The following is a 22,865-nucleotide window of genomic DNA, read 5'->3' as shown; positions in this document are numbered from 1 at the left end:
GCCCGTCTGGTGGGTTTAGGCCCATTTGCCACCCCTAGTCCAGACCCATGTCAAGGGCAATCTGGCATTCCCCTGCTTGATCATGCAGATGGGTCACCAGGCTGAGGTACCTGGGAGGATGGGGATGAGAGGCCAGTAGTTATTGGTGCGAAGAAAGTCATTCCACATGGCAACTAGTTCGGTCCTCAGTCATCCACCAGACACTAAGGTCGTAGGGCACCCACCACCACTACAGAGGCAGCCACATCCTCAGTAGTAGCAAGACCCTCAGCACTACCTTCAACACCTTCAGCACCATCTATACCAGCAACACCATCATCTACATCACAGCCGGTCTACCATCTTGTGCAGCGCCTCTTTGAGCGCATGGATCGGATGGAGTGGCGGCTGTTGAGACGTTATGAGCAGTCTGAGCATTGTAACAAGCGATGTTATGCACACTTGAAGTTGATTGTAACTTTTGACCGCGCGGATATTCCCTCTGAGCCTGACACTCTATCCGACCAGTCTGAGGAGGAGGAGGATGCCTAGTAGGAGGAGGCTCAGCAGGAGGAGACTTAGCATGAGATCCCTACAGAGCTGCAGACCTCTATAGAGCCAGAGCCGTAGCAGACAGAGCCAAAGACACATCCATCCATAGGCGATGGTAGTGATGCAGGCGTTGACCCCTCTTACCCGACTTGATTTGAGGAGCATCGAGGACAATGCTATCATTTAAGTGTGGGTAGGTCGCCATCATCAGCAGAGTTATATCTTGGTGAACCATTCCAGACACTTTTGCTTTTATTTTTGTTTTACTTTTTAGTATTTGCATTTTTACTTTGTTGCACTTTTGGATTCTTGTATATATTAGTTGTTTTGAGTACTTTTTAGTTTTTTTTTTTTTTGCATTTTGCACTTTTGCTTGTATATACCTTAGATTTCTAGTTTGATTTGCACTTTTTAGTTTGATAGTATTTTAGTTTATTAGTTGTGCTTGAAAAAAATGCGCATAATTGAGCTTAGTTTATTCCGTTGCATATGAGAAATTGATTTGGTTGAAAACAGGATTAAACTAAGAATTTTTAACTTTTCACAATCACATCATATCATTTAGGATACATATAATAAATGTTAGTCAATTTGATGAAATTTTCAAGGAATGTTTCTTTTTTTTTTCTTAAAAAGGGCATTAAGATTCAAATTGATTTGAGTTAAAACCTGTTGAAACTTGAATGATGTATATATATAGTTTGGAATATGGTTTTTGAGCTAAGAACACACAACCTGTGAGTTTTTGAGCCTAATTATATGGTTACATTATTTAACCATGATTTTGATTCTTGTGTATTTTCTTCTCTATGATTGTAATCTTTGGTTTGTTCTATTCTATATGTCCATTATTTAGTGTATATTCATGCAACTATGTGATTGAGGCCATCATTTGATTATAGCTCACTTATCCCAAATAGCCTACCATTTCATTTACCTTTGTTTGCAACTTTGAGCTTTTTTAACCCCTTTTGTTCTTTATATTACCACATCACTAGCCTTAAGCGGAAAAATAATTAATTGTCCTATTTGAATCTTTGGTTAGCTTAAGATAGTTAATGTGTGTCAACTAAGTATAGGGAAATGTGAGAACTTTAGTTGATGAGAATGTGTTTTGTTTTAATTGACAAATATTGAGAATTTGGGTGTATACTCGTGTGAAATTATAGAAACCATATGCATTGATGTATTATGCTTTCATATATATATATATATATATATAAAGAAAAAAAGAGAAATAAATAAGTAGGGGACAAAATTACCCCAGTGTGAAGTTCAATAAAAAAATGAATGCATATGTGATGGAATTATAATTGATACATGAGTGTGTGAAAATATGTAAATGTGAGATTTTGGGTGGCTAAGCTTGATTTTAGAATTGTATAGAGTGTGTGTATGTGTTAGGTGAGAACTTAGGTTAGTCAAAGATTCAAATGATAACTCACTTGGCCATACATATATCCTCACCCTTACTTTAGCCCCATTACAACTTTGAAAAACCCTCATGATATTTGCATTTGTACACTAAATATTTGTTGATTGGTTAGATGAAGAACAAAGTTTTAGAAAGCATGATTATAGGAGATTCGAGTGGATTAACCCTAAACACTTGAGCGATTAGAATGCATATACACATCCGGTGAGGGTTCAATTGCTCAATTCCATATGTCCATCTTTGATCATTGCCTATCTTGCAGGTTGTGAACTCTTTTGAATAACTCAACTCAATTGAGAATGTGCTTTGATATGATTGATTTAGCCCTTGATTGTACATATATGATTTCTTGAAAATTTCACTCACTTTGACCACATATATATATATATATATATAGAGTAATTAGAATAGCTAGACGCATGTAGGTAGCTTGTATTTAGATAGGTTGCATTGCATAAGCCCTACCATTTTCCCTTCACTCTTTTGGTTCTCTTGAGCTTAGCATGAGGACATGCTAATGTTTAAGTGTAGAGAGATTTGATGAGCCATTATTTTATGGTTTATTTTGTACTGAATTGAGTAGATTTTGTCAACTATTCTCACACGTATTCATGTAAATTACATGTTTTTAAGTTTCCTTCCTTATTTCGTGCTATGATTGAAAACATGCTTCTTAGGCCTTAAAATCGCTAATTTCTAATCCTATCTTATTACCATTCGATGCCATGATATGTTTGTTAAGTGCTTTCAGGGCTTATAAGGCGGGAATGGCTTAGAGGATGGAAAGGAAGCGTGCAAAAGTGGAAGGAACACAAGAAATTGAAGTTTTGAGAAGCTGGTAGCAACGCGTACGCATGGGCGACGCGTACGCGTGACCGATGCAACAGGCAAGCGACGCGTATGCGTCGTCGTGACCAAAAATTCGTTCAGCGACGCGTACGCGTGACGAGCATCACGTGGCTCAGTAAAGCGAATTCACTAGGGGCGATTTCAGGGCTGCTTTTGACCCAGTTTTAGGTCCAAAAATACATATTAGAGGCTACAGAGTGGAGCAGGAAGGATCAATCATTCACTTTTCATTCATTCACAGTTTAGGTATTAGATGTAGGTTTCTAGAGAGAGAGGCTCTCTCCTCTCTCTAGGTTTTAGGGTTTTAGTCTTATTTCTTCATAGATTCAGATTTTCACCTTGCTTTAATTTAGTTTTCCTTTACTCTTGTTTGTTCTAGCATCTTACTTCTATTAGTTTCTTTATTATTGCTTCCGTTTGTTTACATCATTGTTGATAAACTCTTGCTCCCTTGGATTTAAATTAATGCAATTCATACTTTTATGTTATTGTTCTTTCTTTAATTATTGGTTATTGTTGTCTTGCAATTGGGTATTGATAAACCCCTATTTTATGATTCATCTTGTACTCAAATTTAATGTTTTTATCAATTCTTCACCCACTTATTCATATAAATTGCATGGTTTTACTTTTCCTTTCTTATTTAGTGATAAGTGTGAAAACATGTTTCCTATGCTTTAAAAGTATTAATTTTAATTATCATTTATTACCATTAGATGCTGTGATTTGTGTGTTAAGTATCTTCAGGTCTCATAGGGCAGGAATGGCTTAGAGGACAGAAAGGAAACATACAAAAATGGAAGGAAAGCAAAAAAATGGAGTTTTTAAGAAAAGGCAGCGACGCGAATGCATGGATGATGCGGACGCGTGCCTAGCGCGAAATGGCATCGACGCAAATGCGTGACTGACGCAGACGTGTGCCTTGAGCAGAACGCAAATGACGCGTACGCGTGACAAGGAAACTCCAGATCACGCGAACGCGTGACCCACGCGAATGCGTGACAGACGCCACGTACACGAATCTGCAGAAAATGCCCCCAGCGATTTCTAGACCCTTTTTTGGCCCAATTTCAAATCCAGAAACACAGAATATAAGTCAGAGAATGGAGGAATCAAACAACAACTTAGAGACAACTTATACAACATTCATAATAGATAATTTTAGGATTAGATGTAGTTTTAGAGAGAGAAGCTTTCTCCTCTCTCTCAAGTTTAGGATTAGGATTTCAACTTCTTCTCAGGTTCAATGTTCCTTTAATTTATTTTCTACTTTTATTTATTCTATTACTTTAATTGTTATTTATCTTTTCAATTTGGCTTATGAACTTCATGTTAGAGTTGATTTCTTTATTTAATATAATTTGAGGTATTTCAGATTTATGATTGTTTTACTCTATTTATAATGCTTTCAATTTAATTTAGATTTTCTCCCTTTGGCTTTGGTTAAGAAATTGGTAACACTTGAGTTATCAAACTCAACAGTTAATTGGAAATTAGGATTGCGGATTGATTTGGATTCTTCTAAATCTAGTCTTTCCATATGAGTTGACTAGGACTTGAGGGATCAAATTAATTAGTCTACTTGACTTTCCTCTATTTAGTAAGGGTTAACTAAGTGGGAGCAAAATCCAGTTCTCATCACACCTGATAAGGATAACTAGGATAGAATTTCTAGTTCTTATACCTTGCCAAGAGATTTTATTATTATCAATCTATTTTCCTTGTCATTTAAATTACTTGCCCCTTATTTCCAAAAAACCTAAAAATATACAATTTTCCATAACCAATAATAAATCATACTGCCCTGCAATTCCTTGAGAAGACGACCCGAGGTTTAAATACTTCGGTTATAAATTTTATTGGGTTTTGTTACTTGTGACAACCAAAACTTTTGTACGAAAGGAATTCTTGTCGGTCTAGAAGCTATACTTACAACGGAATTTATTTGTGAAAATTCTAGATCGCGCGAGAGTTCTGTTCGTCAGTATCATAGATTTTATTATCTCTTATTAATTTTCTATGCTTTTATTTTGTGCATTCTAAGTGTTTGATAAAATGATTGGGTGGATTTTAATTTAGATTTTTATATTCTTGACTTGGATTAATTATTTAGAGACTCTTGAGTTATCAAAAGTCTTTTGTTGATTGGTGATTGAAGATTGCCGGTTAGCTTGAACTTCACCAAAGCTAGTCTCTCACTATGAGTTAACTAGGACTTGTGAACTCAAGTTGATTGTATGTACTTGACCTTCCTCCATTGGTTAGAAGTTAACTAAGTGAAGGCAATTTACATTTACCATCACAATTGACGACGATAATAAGGATAGGAATTCTAATTCTCTTTCCTTGCTAAGAGATTTCTTAGTTATTAGTTTATTTTCTTGCCATTTTACTTTCTTATTCCTTATTTCAAAAACCCCAAAAATATACTTTCCCATAACCAATAATAAACTACACTTCCCTGCAATTCCTTGAGAGACAACCCGAGATTTGAATACTTTGGTTAATTTTTATTGGGTTTCTATTTGTGACAAACAATCTAAACGTTGATTGAGGTTTAATTGTCGGTTTAGAACTACATTTGCAATGCGATATTTTTGCGAAAATCTTTACCGACATTTTTCCTCCGTCAACATGTCACAACCGCTACTTCCAGTCTTTCACTATGTTCTATTTTTTTTCTTCTGCTCCAATTCAACCCTTTTTTCTGTTTTTGACTTTACTTCCTCTCTCATCCTACTAGATTTTTTTGGCCATTTTCATTGTTTTCTTTTCTTCTTGCTTTGCCTAAAAATATCTGGAAACAAGGAAGGTGATGGAAAACTCGCTCAAAGAGACTAAGGAGAGGAAACTTCCATTGTTGTTTTTTCTTCTTCTCCGCTTTTTTGGGGTCGTTACTTTCTTCCTCTCTGGTGAACAATAGTGAAAGGCATGTTTGAATTTTTTTCCAAAAAAGAGCTAAAAATTGGCCAGTTTTCAGTTCTGTCGATTCACCAGTTTTTTTATTCAAGTTCGATTTTGAATTTTCCAATTTTTTATACACGAGCAAACCGAGTTAAACCTCAATTCATGATTGAACCATTCTAACTATCAAGCCAGTGCAATTTTCAGAACATCATCTAATTGTTAATTTATTGAAGACAATTTCTATTATATGTTTTTCAAAAAATATGTATTTGCAAACAACTTATTGTTCTAAAATTAATTTTGTGGGGGATAATTTATAACTTATTCAAGATAAATGGTAATTTACCTACAATGATTTTTTTTAAATCTTATTTCTTCTTATGTCTTTCATGAGCCCATCCAATTTGACATTGAAAACTCTACAAATCATGTATATTGATATTTTGCATTGAATTCCTTCTTCTTAAGAAAGTCCTCCATCTCTAGCCAGTTAGGATTACACGTAAATATTAGGAAAAAATTTGGATATTCAACAACTCTATATATTGTCATTACATTATGTTAATTTTGTATCATATATATTGGACCTCTAGTAAATGATGAAGACAGTATAATGTGCTTTTCAAGTGAGAAAATTATTGTTTTCTCGCTTCACACTGCTTTATTTATCCCTTTGTACACTTTATATCTAAATTTCTCCTAGTCAAGATGAATATGCATTAATATAGTATATTCAATCATTGAGTTAGTATCTACCAAGAAATCGTACAACACCTTTGGAACTTCTTGTAATTGGGAATTTTCACTTGCCCTCTTATACAATTTGTATATTTAGAAAAATTTGTATTATAATATTTTTGTGATCTTTTAATGTACCAAAATAGAGCATGGAAGTGTTCACATTTATACACTGCATCTCCCATATTCCAGTACTATGATTTTTTCCATAATTATCGTTGTTGGTTTAGATAAATTTTAATAAATCATTGCAAAATTTGTGCAGACTCTATAATCCAAAAAAAATTCTTTAATACCTTCATTTTTTGTTACTAGTCATGTTAAAACAGAATTCTCTATGTTAATGTCACTTTTTCTGGCAATTTTTTATTGATTTAATGTCAAAACATGATAATATGTAGGTTTCGTTGATACCTAGAGTTTTACTTGTTGTACAATGGTCATTATTGTATTGTTCTTTATTACGAAATCTCAATGCACTTTGTCTTTGAGATATCTTTGTTATGTATAGTTATACAGATTTTAATATTAATGTCAAGCCAATATTGTGGTTATAAATGTAACGTATCGTAATACAAAATTTTGAGCAATCTCTCTAGTTAATTTGATTAACCAACAAGACGAATACTTTGAGCATGTGAACTAACTTCCATATTTTCAACACTTGTTGTGTTGAATGTTAAACTTCGTGAGAAACTAATTTTTCTTGCATTTCTTTTGAAATTTCTTGCAAGTTTCTTGCAATCATATGAATATGTAGTCTGTATTGGTGAATTCACCTAAACATGATTGAATATGGTAGGTAATAACAATTCAAAACATATGTAAAAATAATTGCTAATAATAACTTTATAAATTTATTATGGCGTTCAGAGTATATAGGAACATAATCTTTGTCAAATAAATGAATTGATAAATTGAGCACCATATTTTGTTTGATATAGTTGCACAATTTTATATCAAATGAAAGCATAACATGAACCTAACCTTTCTAAAAACAACGTTTATTGCACTGGTTTTCCCTAACTAATCTCAATGTTCTTTTTTCTTTTAGATATCTTAGTTAACTTTGCTAATTTTTCAAAAGTTTGATGCTTAGTATACTGTAACTCTTATTTTGTTTTTCTTATAAAAGTCATTTTGAACACAAAATAGTTATACAAAAAAAATTTAATACACTATGTATGCCTCTGCACCATTTGAGAGGATGCTTTATGTGAGAGCTTTCACCATTACATCATCAAAAGGATTCCCTCATTATAGTTAAACTCTCTCACACAGTCGTTGTCTGGATATTTGTATTCATATTTTCCATAGTCAAATGTTTGTTTTCATTATCATGTCCCAAATTGCTAGTTTGTTCCCCTAGACTGACTACTACCCAACAAGCCTTAAAAGGCTAAAATGGTTTTAGTTCTCCCTTTATTGAAAAATAACCTTTTTCATTTTCATAGAGTGGTAATTATTTGACGATTTTGTAGAAAAATTTGTTGATTTTCTCCTATTCATATTTGTACATAACTCATTGTATGATTGATTGAGAGACCAATTTCATCATTAGTATAATATTTTTTATATATAATGATTGATTTAAAAGATCTTCCATTCCATTTTTTGTTATGTCAATAATATACATTTTTTACAATTTTTTTCTTCCTGCATCACCTAATCCAAATAGAACTATAAACCAAATGATATATTCATGAGATTTGTGTACCTGGTAATTTTGAGAATGAGTTTAAGCTAATTTTTTGTAGATGTGATGGATAATAATGTATTCTCTATGACTATAATGTGCATAACTTATTCCTTTTCTCACCCATAATACTTTTTCTTATACACCTAACAAATGGAGTAATTGTCTTATCCATTTGTTGCGTGATCTTCTTCTTGAAAATGTCTTAAAATTTCATAAACCATACAATACTATGTCAAAGTATCTTTAACGACAACAAATAAGCTTCATAAACGTTTTGGTGTTAATAGTTTTGTTATATTGCTTTTGATCCTTATTGTTGTGAATCCCAATATATTTTACATTAATTTAACTTAACTAGCTACTAGTTGCACGGGTAAAAGATATCTATTAGATAAATTTCTCTATTCGATTTAATTCTCAAAAAAGATTTAATTGTTTATTTATTAAAAAAATGTGTAATTTATATTGACTCAAAAAAATAAATACATCAACTTTAAAATATCATAGTTTGAATACTTTTTCTAAAACTTGTTGTGCCCTAGCTGGATGATCCTTCATTTTATTTGTAGGCGAAATGATTTGGTAAAATTTTTGAAAAATTATTGCATCTTACAGAACAATAATTTTATGCTCCTCTCAAATACAGATGAGTGATAGACTTCTTTTGATCCAATCTCAAATCACTCACACAAATCTCTCAATCATTACCTATTAATTTGACACCAAAAAGAAAAGTTCATTTACCTTTTGTTTCTTCCTTTCTACTTTCTCTTTTATGATTTATTCCTAAATGTTGTAAGTGACACATCAATGAAATACTCCACGATGATTGAGATGCATAAAAAATAACCTTTTTTAATATACTATTTGGTAAAAAAAAAAAGAGATAGTAATATACGGTTTGAGACTTTGAATTGTTTGTAAATTTGTTACTTATTAAACACATCACACATGGCGTTAAATTCAGTTACTTGCTCTTCTAGGCAATGTTCTAAGATTTTATGAAAATTTGAAGATTTTAACTCATTAAAATTGAATAGAAGATTAATAAATTAGGGTGTGAATGTTTTCTTTATGTTTGGATGTTATAAATGCTTAAAAAAATATTTGTTAAGAGAGAACATGAATAAAAAAGAAAAAGATACTTCACCTAAAAAGAGACAAAATAGTTTTCTATTTTATTTTGTATTGTATAATTTCTGTACTAATTAATTAACTAACTCTCTTTCTTTTTATGAGTATTGTCCAAGTTTGATCAAATCAATTTTTCTTCAAAACAGAAAAATCAACACAGCTTCACCACAATTTTAATAATTACAAATTTTAATATAATGGAATTGGCTAACATAATGAGCAAAAATATATGTCAAAAACTCTCATTGATAAAACAAAAAGTCTTTGTTGAAAAATTATAAAAGAACTCAAAATTGATAAATAATATCTCAATGAACTTTGTCTTAATATATAAAATCTCTGCAATCCTATAAATTGAGTAAAAAAGAAAAATAATTTTTGAAAACCTTAGGCAGTAGTAGCAGCAACTCCCCTGTTCCTTGGTGCAACTTTTGTACCTGATTAGAAGTAATAACAATAACCTCTAAAGTCGTACCCTATCCTCTATAATAAAAAATCACACATAATTTCTCCCAAACTAATAATAATCATCAATGGCAATAGCATTAGTAATGGCAGTTAAAACAATAAAAATGTTCAATAAAAAAATAAAAATAGAAATTTAACCCCCCAAAAAATTACCTTCTGCCCCTATTACTGTAACCTTAGAGTTAATAGCTTGTCTTGCTTGCATCTTTTTTTTAAATAAGAAATCACCCACTAAATCCATCAGAGACATGAGGTCTGTAGTAGTTACAAAGGCTTAAAGCAAAACATGAGCTCACTACTATCTTGCTAACTAGACCAACAACTTAAAGAAACTACTATTCTAAATCAAGCAAAGAAGATAAAACCATCCTATAATAATAATCAAGACCAGAGGAAGACAAAGCATATGTACCTATTTCATCTACTCCTCAAGTCATTATATCATTGAATTTTAAATTCTCCTCTCATGTGCTCTTCTTTATTCGACACCCAAGCTTGCCTCCAATACTTTATCTCCCATTTCAAAACTTGTGTATTTAGATTTTTGCTTTGAAACATTTTGCAGTTTCTATGCTTTCAAATACACCATGTGATTTCAAAGAAGTTAGACACCTACTGCTACTTATATCTTGCTGGAATTGGTGCCGCAATCCATGACTTAAAGCATTCCTTAGCTAATCTTCAATGCAGACCCATATTATATAGTACATCGCCCCAAAAACTCGATGCTACGTCACAACTAAAGAAAAGACGGCATACATTCTCTGGCTCTTTACCATACATTGGACATCTATAGAGGCTGGCGAAATTCCACAACTACATAATTTGTCTCTAGTGTTACAATTTTTTCATTAAAACAAATCAGTTTAATAGTTCAACATGCTTGGTGCTAAACCATCCCATTATTTCTTCATGAACCTGAAATTGTTTGATACCTCCTCACCTGCCATATCTTTATAATGTACTTACAGCATCTTACCTCCATCCCTCCAAAATTCATAAAATCAAACCAACATCTGCAAGTAATGAATGAACAAAGAAACACTTCGAAATCAAAAGAGTCATTAGAATCTATGAAATTACAAAATAAAATTAAATGTTTTGTGGCAAACCAAATATATTGGTTATTGAACCTCATTAAACATGCAACGAAATCAAAGTGTAAATCCATCAAAGAATTCTCAAAAATAAGGAGAAATAAGAACAAACTTTTGGCTCAAAAGTTGTTTCACTGAATAAGTAAGAGGTTCAGTTCTAACTTAACAATGTATTGAATTATTTAAAAAAAAAAGGCTACAAATAGATTCAAAGTACAAAATCACCAACTAAATAAAAAAAGTGAAGTCCAATACTCTACTACGGCAAAAAATAAACAAATTTGAAAATAACAATAAATGAAGTCAATTTTTATGTAGCAACTTAGTATCTATTGATGACAATATTTGGTATAAAATAGAGTAGTTATTTGCTTGAATATTAAGATTCAACAATATAATCAAGAGATAATTATTTTAGAAATGTATATTACCCACTCCCATTGACTCACCTACTCTCCTTAACTGACCTACTCTCTTTGACTAAACCTTATTTATACTTTCTCAATTTTGTGAAGGGAAAAAAGATCTATATCAAGTACTACTTGTACAAAAAGATAAAATAAAAGTAATGATTTATATATCTCTATCAAATTCATAAATTACATGTCTCTAAACAAAAATTGTATTCAATTATTGTTTTCTTAATATTCAGAGCTTGTCATGATTTTAACTTGTTAGATGATCCCAAACACAAAATGAAAATTTTTTATTCAAAAAGTCTCATTATTTTAAGTATTTTAATTTAGCGTCACTACTCATATAATTGTATTATTCTGAAGAACACCTGATATTTGGATCTTAACACATTTTTTAATAAAAGAAAAAAGAAAGAAAAGTACTCAGCTTTTTATAAGAGCAATAAGTTCAGAATAGAATATAATAATCAATGTCCCATTTTTCAAGAAAAAAAAACTGTAAAACCCAGTTAATTAACGACTAATTAGTCCATAAATAAAAATTTATTCTAGAAAGCTAAAAATGTGATTTTATGGCTTAATATGATAGAGGAGATTGAGACGAGAATTTCGATACCAAATTTGTAAAAATCGGCCCAAGATTGGACCGAACGGGCCAAACCGGGCCAACTGGACCCATATTGGGCCCTTGGCCCAACCAAGCTAAACTTAAAAGCCTAAAAAATAGCACTCTCTCTCCTCTAAACCCTCAAAAACACGTTGAAATGAGAATGAAAGGGGGAAGAACACTTCTCCAAAGTTCTACCCTTGTTTGATCTTCAAACCACCATAACTTTTGATTCGGAGCTTTGATTGCCGCACTGTTTGCAGCCACGCGTTCACTGCAACGAGCTCTACAAAAACTACTACTTTGTTCTTGAGGTAAGCCACGATTTTGGTTCAGTTTCTCATCCCTTAAATTCGAATTTAATGGGGAAAATGTTGAGATTTTGGGCTCTTTCATATTATAAGACCCAACTTGCTTGAAGGAGAAGAGTAACCTTGTCTCCTTGACCCTTGAGTGTGGTAAGATTCTCAACCCTAGTGAACCTTGTTGGTTTATCATGTTGGGTATTGAGTTGTGTTTGAATGTGATATTTGTGGCTTAGGTAGTGTGTATGTAAATATTGAATCATGATTGAGGTTTTGGAAAGCTTGGAAAATGGCTTTGATGTGCTAAAAATCTGTTCTTGGAGGTGTTGAAGCTTGGTGAGCTTGTGAAAAAGTGATTTGGAGGTGTTTTGGGTTAAATGGAAAAGCAACTAAGGTATGGTCTCGGTTTCCTATATCTAAAATGTAATGTGGTGTGAAAACTTAGGCTGGAGGCCCTAAGATAGGATTTGAATGGTTGATGTTGTTGAATGGTTGAAATCAATTGTGTAGTCATATATGTGATTATGAATATTGATGATGTGATGGTGTGATGCATGAGAGATATGCATGTTTTGATATATGATTAATGATTAATGATTGATTGAGGTTGAATTATGGGTGAAACCATGTTGAGAGTGAGAATGGTAAGGATTGTATGTATTGATGGTTGATTGGAAATGGTGTGTTGGAAATTGGAATGAGGAAAATACATATGGCATGATATTGTGTTTGAAATTGGATTATTTGATGAAATTGGTTAACATGGTGGGTTGATGGTCTATAATTTTGATAAAAGATGTTAACATTTGAGTTGAGGAGGCTTGAAGTGGTTTTTGGTATGTTTTTGTTGATTCCAAAAAGGGTTGGAATTGGTTTGTTTGAAAACGGCACTTTGTGGTTTTGTAAGAAAATGTAGTTTTTGGGCATACTTTGACGGAGCATAACATGGACTCCTGATCCCCGATTTGTGCAAAATTTATTTAGAAATGAAATTGGATACAGGATGTTTATGCCATTCGAAGAACAGGTGAAAAATGATTTAAAATAGAGGAGTTATGTCCGTCGGAAGATTTGGGTTTGAAATTGTGAATTCTGCAGCTTTTTAACTTAGAAAAATTTTTGGCAAAAAGTATTCCCACGCGTAGGCGTCGCCGACGCGCACGCATCGTTTTCAAATATTCACTACCCACGCGTACGCGTCGAAGAGTGAATTCGATTGGCCCAGCCAAATTCCAGAGAGTTGTGCCTGAGTTGTGCTGGTTTTGTGCCTGGGACACAAAACGCACCCACGCGTACGCGTGGCTGACGCGTTGGCGTCACTGGGCTTTTATCCCATGCACGCGTGTGCATGAAGGGACGCGTACGCGTCACTGTGTTTTGCTGTGTTCCACGCGTGCGGATGGGCGACACGCACGCATGACCCTATTTTCACCCCAAAGTTGATTTTTGAGATTTCAAAGCCAAATTTCATTCTTTTAAGCCTCCGATCTCATCCCTTATGTCTTAAAACTTGATGATATGCCTAGCAATGAGAAGGGCTAGTAAATGTGGTAACTTATGGATGAAGAAAGGGGAGAATTAATGAACAATGATGATCAAAGAGAATTGTATGAGATACGGAGGATGGTGGTGGAAGTGCCTTATATGCCATGAGTCGAATGGCTGTAATTGTTAATGAATTGGCTGGTTATGGATTGAATTATGAGCTGGATGGATGAATTATTGCCGTATTATGGCTGAGCCATTATTGAATTATGGCTAAATATGATTGGATATATGCTTATTGAATAAAATGTGAATGTTGTACTTCCACTATCTGAGATACGAGTTTCCCTGGGAGAAAGCAATGGCTAGCCACCTTGTGCTCCAGGTGGAGACTCGATACTCTACTGACCCTATGTCCTAAGTGTGGCCGGACACTGTGAAAGTTCCGGATGAGCTCGCCTCCGTGTATATGCACCAGTGAGGGTGTTGGATATGAATTATGATTTATGATTGAGTATAACTCGAGTTGAGGATGCACGACAGAGGGACAGTCCAATGGTTAGCTACCAAGACTTGTCGGGTTGGCTATATAACTGACAGATGATATCTTCATCCATTAGGACAGGCATTCATCATATGCATACTATGTGAATTGTTTGGAATTGCCTAATTGACTGCATATTACCTGCTAATTGTCTAAATGTTATATCTGCTTCCTACTTGTATATCTTCTTGTCTGATATAATTATGTTTGCCATATTATATTACTGCTGGCGATTGGGGGGTCTGCAAGAATCGGAAAGGGAAGTATTAGTTAGACTGAAGATCCTTAGTCAGTTGCCACTTATAGTTTAGTCTGTTTATAAGCTTTGAATTATCTGTTGGAAGTTCTATGATTGCCTTCGGCTTTCCGAGGACATTACATGTTCGATATGTGAGCACTGTTACCATACTGAGAACCTCCGGTTCTCACCCATACAGATTTTGTAGTTTTCAGATTCAGGACGTGAGGCTTCTCGCTGAGGCATGCTGGAGACTTCTGGATAAGCAAAGATCTTGTTTCTTGGGACTTTATTTTGGTTTTATTATAGATAGTTACTATCTCCACTAAATATTGTATATAAATATACTGTTTTGACTCCTCTTAGAGGTGGTTTTGGAGAACAGGTTTTGTTAGCCTGTCCTTGGGGTTTCCCTTAGGTTTCCTACTTTATGTTTACAGATACATATGTATACTCTTATGCTCAGATCGATTATCTTCGCAACCGGATCTTGAGTTTTGATATTCGTAATTTTGGCACTCTCTTGTTTTGGTTTCGCTTTAGTTATCTCTTTATCTGTTTCGATTCGTTATCGATCGAAGTGTTGCGCTTTTCTATTTAAACGGTTTTGTTTTATCCCCTTTTCTTCAAAGGCTCCTAGTTATAATCATTCTTCACAATACTATATGTATTAAATTTTATTTTTAGAGGTCGTAATACCTCGCCACCTCTATCTTATTACTTAAGCATAAGACTCTATGTGGTAGGGTGTTACATTATGGTATCAGAGCAGTTTGTTCCTATAGAGCCTGAGGGACGGACTGACTATGCTTCTGTGCATTCTCTGTGTGTATGTTATGTGCTATTAGAATATCTAACTGATATACCTGGCATAAACGTTCATGAGCATGCATTTGGGACTTTGAAGCACTAGACTTTCGATATTGAGACTGATCAACTTGATATCGATTGTTTGGTGTGTATAGGAACCAGATGGCGCCTCGTGGACGCGGTCGAGGTCGTGGGAGAGGTCGTACTAGTACTCAAGGACCGAGAGCCAACCCAAATAACACGGTAGATTTTATGGCGGTGTTGGAGAATATGGCTACTGTTATGCAGGCCACTACTGCGGCTCTTGGACAATAGATGAACAACCATGGCAATGACGGAAGTGGAGCTCAGGGCCCGATGACACTGGCAACCTTCCTGAAGGTTAATCCACCTAAGTTCAAGGGGACCACTAGCCCGACTGAAGCTGATACCTGGTTTCAAGCTATGGATCGAGCATTGCAAGCGCAGATGGTACCTGAAGGGCAGTGTGTTAAATTTGCTACCTATCTGCTCACTGGGGAAGCATCACATTGGTGGCAAGGAGTCCGACGTCTTCTGCAGCAGGGTGATGACCCTATCACCTGGGATGCCTTCCAGGAGGAGTTCTATAAAAAGTACTTTCCGAATTCTGCAAGGACGGCCGAGGAACTCGAGTTACTGCAGCTGAAGTAGGGTGCTATGTCCATATCTGAGTATACTGACAAGTTTGAGGAGCTATTCAGGTTTTCCCATATGTGTCAGGGAGCTCCGGGAGACTTTGAGGAATGGAAGTGCATTAAGTATGAAAAAGGACTCCGCAGCGACATCTTTAGCTCAGTGGGGCCAATGGAGATCAGAACTTTCTCAGAGTTGGTAAACAAGAGCAGAGTTGCTAAAAAATGTGTGAAAAAGGCAGCTGCTGAGAGAGGAAGCCATAGGGGACCATTCTCACAGAATCGAGGGAAGAGCCTTGCTCCTAGAGGTCCGCCTTTCAAGCGGGGAGCCTCTTTCCGGAGGCCCAACAACAACAACTCCCAAGGGAAAAGGTTTCGGAAGCAGCCTCAGAATGAGCAAGCTTGTGCTAGGTGCGGAAGTCACCATCTGGGAGCCCCGTGCAAGGCCGGATGGGGCTTGTGCTATTCTTGTGGCAAAGCGGGGCATAAAGCCGCAAACTATCCGGAGAAGCAGAAGCAAGGTGCAGGGAAAACACAGCAATCTGGCTGGGTGTTCACCACCTCGGCTGTTGGTGCCGAGGGATCCAAGACACTTATTCGAGGTAACTGTGAAATTGCTGGTCAAATTTTAAATGCTTTATTTGATTCGGGAGCAATACATTCATTCATTGCATTCGAAAAAGCTAGTGAGTTAGGATTGAAGATTGTAGTCTTAGGTTATGACCTAAAGGTGTATAATGCCACCCATGAAGCCATGATAACTAGGCTAGGATGCCCGCATGTTTCATTTAGGGTCCAGTAACTTGATTTTGTCCATGACTAAATCTGTTTGCCGATGACCGGTCTTGATCTTATATTGGGTTTGGACTGGTTATCTAAGAACCATGTTTTGCTCGACTGTTATGCAAAGTCGGTGTACTTTATGCTGGAAGATACAAAAAGGCTGGTTGTGTTGAATAGTTATTACTTGAACTCTATGATGGTGAATTGTTCTGGGGCCGAATGTCAGGGTATCTTGTTGTTAACTGCGGGTGTTTCGGGTGATGATCAAAGATTGGAACAAATTCTGGTTATGTGTGAGTTTTCGGAGGTGTTTTCTGATGATATTGATGAATTTTCACCTAATCGAGAGGTTGAGTTTACTATCGAGTTGTTGCCTGGGGCTGGACCAATCTCAAGTGTTCCTTATAGGATGTCACCGCTGAAAATGGCCGAGCTAAAGTCTCAGCTAGAGGATCTGTTGGGTAAGAACTTTATCCGACCAAGTGTTTCTCCGTTGGGTGCACCAGTGTTACTGGTAAAGAAAAAAGATGGGAGTATGCGACTTTGTGTGGATTATAGGCAACTGAACAAGGTCACAATAAAGAATAAGTGATGTGCGGAAAACGATCCGACACAAAACTCACCGGCAAGTGCACCGGGTCGCATCAAGTAATAATAACTCACGTGAGTGAGGTCGATCCCACAGGGATTGAAGGATTGAGCAATTTTAGTTTAGTGGTTGATTTAGTCAAGCAGATCAAGAGTTGATTGATTGATTTGTGATTAACAGAAATTAAATTGCATGAAAAGTAAAGGGAGAGGAGTAAATTGCAGGAAATTAAAGAGAACAGAAAATAAAAGTGCTGAATATTAAAGAACAAGAAAATAAATGGCAGAAGCTTAGAACGCAAGAAATGTAAATTGCAGAATCTTAGAATGCAAGAAATGTAAATGGCTTGAATTGTAAATGGATCAGGGATGTGGGATTGCAAAAATTAAACAAAAGAGCAGTAAATCTCAACAAATAGAAACGTAGAAGATGGATCTAATTGAACCGGATCTTAAATGCAAATGAAAATAAACTTGGTGTAGCAATGTAACAAGGAAATTGAAATTGAAAGATGTAGATCTCAGGACTCAAGAGACTAGATAACCAAGTCTAGATCTCACTGCCTTCTTAGATCCAAATTTAGAATTCAATTGCAAAAGATTAAAAATCAAAACAGAAGAAAACTTGGATTCAAATCTCAATTCTCCAATGATGCAGTGAAAGAAACAAAAAGAGATCTCAAGGTGAGATTGAGACAGAATTTCCTCAATTCTTCAACACCCCAGACTCTAAATCCCCAAATAGCTCAAAACCCAAAGGTTCTCTACTGTGAATACTATGAAAACTCTTAAAGAAAACTCTAAACAAAAAAACTCCCTAAAACTTCAAATCCTAAGCTATTTATACACTTTCTTCAAATGATCATTAAGCCTTGAATTGGGCCTTTAGCCTTGATGGAATTGGGTTGCTAGTAGCCTCTGTTGATTGCTCTTGGTGTTGGGATGAAATCCATTAGTGAACCAGGCCATGAACCATTCACGTTTGAGCCAACGTTTGAGGCAAACGTTGACTCAAACATTACTTGAGTGAGGCATTATGCAGCTAGGCTGTGTGTTGTCTTCCACGTTTGGCTCAACGTTTGAGGTCAAACGTGAGCTCAAACGTGGACCTCCCTTTTTGTATGCTTCTTGGGGGCTACCTTGTCCTCTTTTCGCGTTGCAAATTTTGTGCCCAATAGAGACTATTATATATGGTTGGAAAGCTCTGAATGTCAGCTTTCTAACCCACTTGGAATCACCTCAATTGGACATCTACAACTCAAGTTATTCTTGTTGGAAGTGTGCCCCTTCATGCTGTTTGGCGCCAACGTTTGACCTCACGTTTGAGGCAAACGTTGGCTCAAACGTTGCTGCCTCCAGGGATGCCATTTCTCCTCTCTTTTGGAGCCAACGTTTGACCTCACGTTTGAGGCAAACGTTGGCTCAAACGTTGCTGCCTCCAGGGATGCCATTTCTCCTCTCTTTTGGAGCCAACGTTTGACCTCACGTTTGAGGCAAATGTTGGCTCAAACGTTGCTTTCCAGGAGCTTCATTCTTCAGCCAACGTTTGACCTCAACGTTTGAGGCAAACGTTAGCTCAAACGTGAATTCCATTTTCTCAAACCCATTCTTGCAACCTTCTTCCATAATGTTGGCACACCTTTTGTTTCCTTTCTTCACCTACAAGTAATCAAAACAACCAATCAAAGTATCACAAAATTCACAAGGTTTATAAATCAATTAATTATCAACTAAAGTTAGCTTGAACCTCATGATTTTGTATCAATTAAAAGGTGGTTGATTGATTTAAGGAAACCATGCAATTCCAATTCAAATGGTTAATTTATAATGCAAGAAAGTGCATAAAACTAAATGAAAACAAAAGAAAAAGACTAGTGAAACTAGGCTAAGATGACTTGTCATCAATAAGTACCCACTGCCAAGGATTGACGATCTCCTGGATCAGTTACAAGGAGATGGGGTTTTCTCTAATATCGACTTGCGATCCGATTATCACTAGATATGAGTGAGAGATGAGGACATCCCTAAAACCACTTTTAGGACTCGTTATGGTCATTACGAGGACATTGTGATGTTTTTTGGGTTGACAAACGATCCTGCAGTATTTATGGATTACATGAACAGAGTTTTTCGTCCGTTTCTGGATAAATTTGTTGTTGTTTTCATTGATGACATACTGATTTATTCCAAGACTGAGGAAGAACATGCAGAGCACTTGAGGACCGTGTTGCAGATACTAAAGGAAAAGAAACTCTATGCGAAACTGTCTAAATGTGAATTCTGAAAGAGTGAGGTGAAGTTTCTGGGTCACATGGTGAGTAAACAGGGGATAGCTATAGATCCTTCTAAGGTGGAAGTAGTGATGGAATGGAGGCAACCAACCTCAGTAACTGAGATAAGGAGTTTTCTGGGCTTAGCTGGCTACTACCGGAGATTTATCAAGGGCTTTTTGCAAATAGCATTGCCGTTGACAAAGTTAACCCGCATGGATACGCCATTTGTTTGGACTCCTGAGTGTGAGGAGAGCTTTCAGGCGTTGAAGCAAAAGTTGACCACTGCGCCTGTGTTGGTGCTACCTGAGCCAAATGAATCATTTGAAGTGCACTGTGATGCTTCACTGAAGGGTCTAGGGTGTGTGCTGATGCAGCATCGTAATGTGGTGGCGTATGCCTAACGACAGTTGAGACTTCATGAAGTTAACTACCCTACGCATGATTTGGAACTTGCTGCGGTTGTGTTTGCCTTGAAGGTGTGGAGGCATTATCTCTATGGGGTTAAGTTTCAATCTTCTCTGATCACAAGAGCTTGAAATACCTCTTTGATCAGAAAGAGCTCAATATGCGGCAGAGGAGGTGGATGGAGTTACTGAAGGACTACGACTTTGAGTTGAATTACCATCCGGGGAAAGCTAATGTAGTGGCGGATGCGTTAAGTCGGAAGTCGTTGTATGCTGCTTGGATGATGCTTCAAGAAGAGAAGTTACTCAAGGAATTCGAGTCTGAAGATTGGTGTTCAAGAAGTGTCTAGGACTCTATGTTTGAGTCGATTTCAGATCTCAAGTGACTTTAAATCTGAACTCCTAGAGGCTCATGAAAACGACGACGTGTTACCGAAGGTGTTGCCAGCTATTGAGCAAGGAAAGCGGTGGAGAGTGTCAGAGGATCAGGATGGGCTATGGAGATTCAAGGATAGGATCATTGTGCCGGATGTTGGCACTTTGCGACAAGATATCTTAAAGGAAGCACACAAAAGCGGATTCTTTATTCACTCGGGGAGTACTAAGATGTACCATAATCTAAAGGCAATATTTTGGTGGCCGGTTATGAAGAATGATGTGGCGGAATATGTTTCAAAGTGTTTAACCTGCCAGAAAGTAAAGATCGAACACCAAAGACCTTCCGGGATGTTGCAACATTTAGAGGTTCCGCAATGGAAGTGGAAAAGCATTGCGATGAACTTTGTGTTGGGATTGCCAAGGACTAGGGCCGGTTTTGATGCTGTCTGGGTGATCGTGGACCGACAAACGAAGTCAACTCACTTTTTACCCATTCGGATGAATTACACCTTTAAGGAGTTAGCACGGTTATACATAAAGGAAATTGTGAGACTTCATGGTGTACCTGCTACTATAATCTCTGATAGAGATCCTCGTTTCACTTTGAGGTTTTGGGATGCATTTCAAAAAGCTTTCGGGACCCGATTAAGCTTGAGCACAGCTTACCATCCTTAAACAGATGGTCAATCCGAGAGGACGATCCAAACCTTAGAAGATATGTTGAGGGCTTGTGTTCTGGATTAGCCGGCAAGTTGGGATCAGTATATGCCACTAGTGGAGTTTACATGCAATAATAGTTACCATGCAAGCATCGGAATGGCTCCGTATGAGGCCTTGTATGGGAGGAAATGTCAATCTCTGCTATGTTGGTATGAAGCTGGGGAGAAAAGCTTGTTGGGGCCGAAGATGATAGCTGGAACTACCGAACAAGTGAAGAAAATCCGAGATAGGATATTCACTGCGCAGAATCGTCAGAAAAGCTATGCCGATCAAAGGCGGAAGCCCTTGGAATTTGAGGAAGGAGACCATGTTTTCCTTAAAGTTACTCCAACCATAGGAGTAGGTAGAGCAATTAAAGCAAAGTTAAATCCTCGATACATCGGTCCGTTTCAGATCCTGGAGAGGGTTGGACCGGTGGCGCATCGAATGGCTCTACCACCCTACCTTTCGAACCTGCACGACGTATTTCACGTGTCGCAGCTTCGGAAGTATACTCCGGATGTTAGCCATGTGTTAGAACCTGAATCGGTTCAATTAAAAGAAGATTTGACGCTTCCAGTGACTCCGGTCAGAATTAACGATACAAGTATCAAACGTTTGCATGGAAAATAAGTTTCGTGAGTCAAAGTGGCATGGAGTCGAGCTGATGTTGAGGAGCACATTTGGGAACCTGAGTCGGAGATGCAACCTGACTATTCGCAATTATTCTCAGGTAATTGAATTCGAATTTTGTGGGCAAAATTCCCAATTAGGTGGGTGATGCGCGATATTTTTCGGTATAGAATTCTATCAATAAATTCCGTCATGAGTATAGTCTAAACCAACAAGCTATAACGCATCAAACATAGAAAATGTGTGTCCACAATTCAAAATCAATAACCGAGAGTATTAGTCCTGAGTCATTCTCCCTAGGAGTTGCCCTAAGATGCACATCATTGGTTAGGAGTTCTCTTGGTGTTTGAGGTTGAACACGAGAAATGTAAACAAGCTTGCATAAAAGCAATGAACAATTGACAAGTAGGCTAAGGGACACAAGAAATTGAATTAAACAAGAGTGAATGTCAATCAATCAATGTAAAAGCCTTGGCTAGGGTTGGGAATTGGAATTCCTATCCTCATTGCCTCCAACAATTGTGATAAGAATTGGTTGTTGCTCTACTTAGTTAACCTCTAACTATGAAGGAAAGTCAAGTAGAGATAATCAATTTAAGTCCATACGTCCTAGTCAAATCCTAAGGAAAGACTAGAGTTAGTGTCGTTCAAATCAATTAGCAATTTTCAATTATCAATCAACAAAAGATTTTGACAATTCAAGTGTCTCCAATTATCCAACCCCTAAGCCAAGAGTGAAATTCTATTCCATAGCTATAGTTGACATTTTCTCAAACATTTGGTGAGCAATAATGAAAGACATGGTGAAATTGAGAAGAGAAATTGAATTCAAGCTATCTAATACAAGCAATTAACAATAGTCAAGCAATTAACAATAATGAACATGAAATTTCTCAATGCATTAATAGAAATCAAAGTAACAAGATCCAAATCCAAGATCTACAATGCTAGAGTAACAAGAACACTAAATTTAGAGTAGAAGAGTGAGATCTACAAAATAGAGCAATGTAAAATTGAATCAAATTCAGATCTAACCAAAGGATCCAAGTGAAATTGAAATTGAGAAAGCCAAAACTGAGAGAGAAGTTAGAGTTTCTCTCTCTAGAAACGTAAACTTCCAAAACTAACTCCAAAGTGTGTAATGTGTGAATCCCCTTCAATCCTTGGTTCTTAAGTCTTTTCCCTCCAAAA

The 22,865-nt window shown here is 36.3% G+C and overlaps 1 long non-coding RNA gene across 1 annotated transcript in view; it reads right to left on the bottom strand.

The window, feature by feature from the left end:
• LOC110267065 overlaps positions 9,976 to 22,865 on the bottom strand; it is a 99,643-nt gene continuing 86,753 nt past the window's right edge. The window contains exon 2 of the long non-coding RNA XR_002354391.1: positions 9,976 to 10,440. This is a non-coding gene — a long non-coding RNA (uncharacterized LOC110267065). The remainder of the gene's footprint in view (positions 10,441 to 22,865) is intronic.

The sequence above is a fragment of the Arachis ipaensis genome, chromosome B09 (genome assembly GCF_000816755.2).
Source record: "Arachis ipaensis cultivar K30076 chromosome B09, Araip1.1, whole genome shotgun sequence".
Lineage (NCBI taxonomy): Eukaryota > Viridiplantae > Streptophyta > Magnoliopsida > Fabales > Fabaceae > Arachis > Arachis ipaensis.
This window is presented reverse-complemented; position numbering and strand designations above follow the sequence as displayed.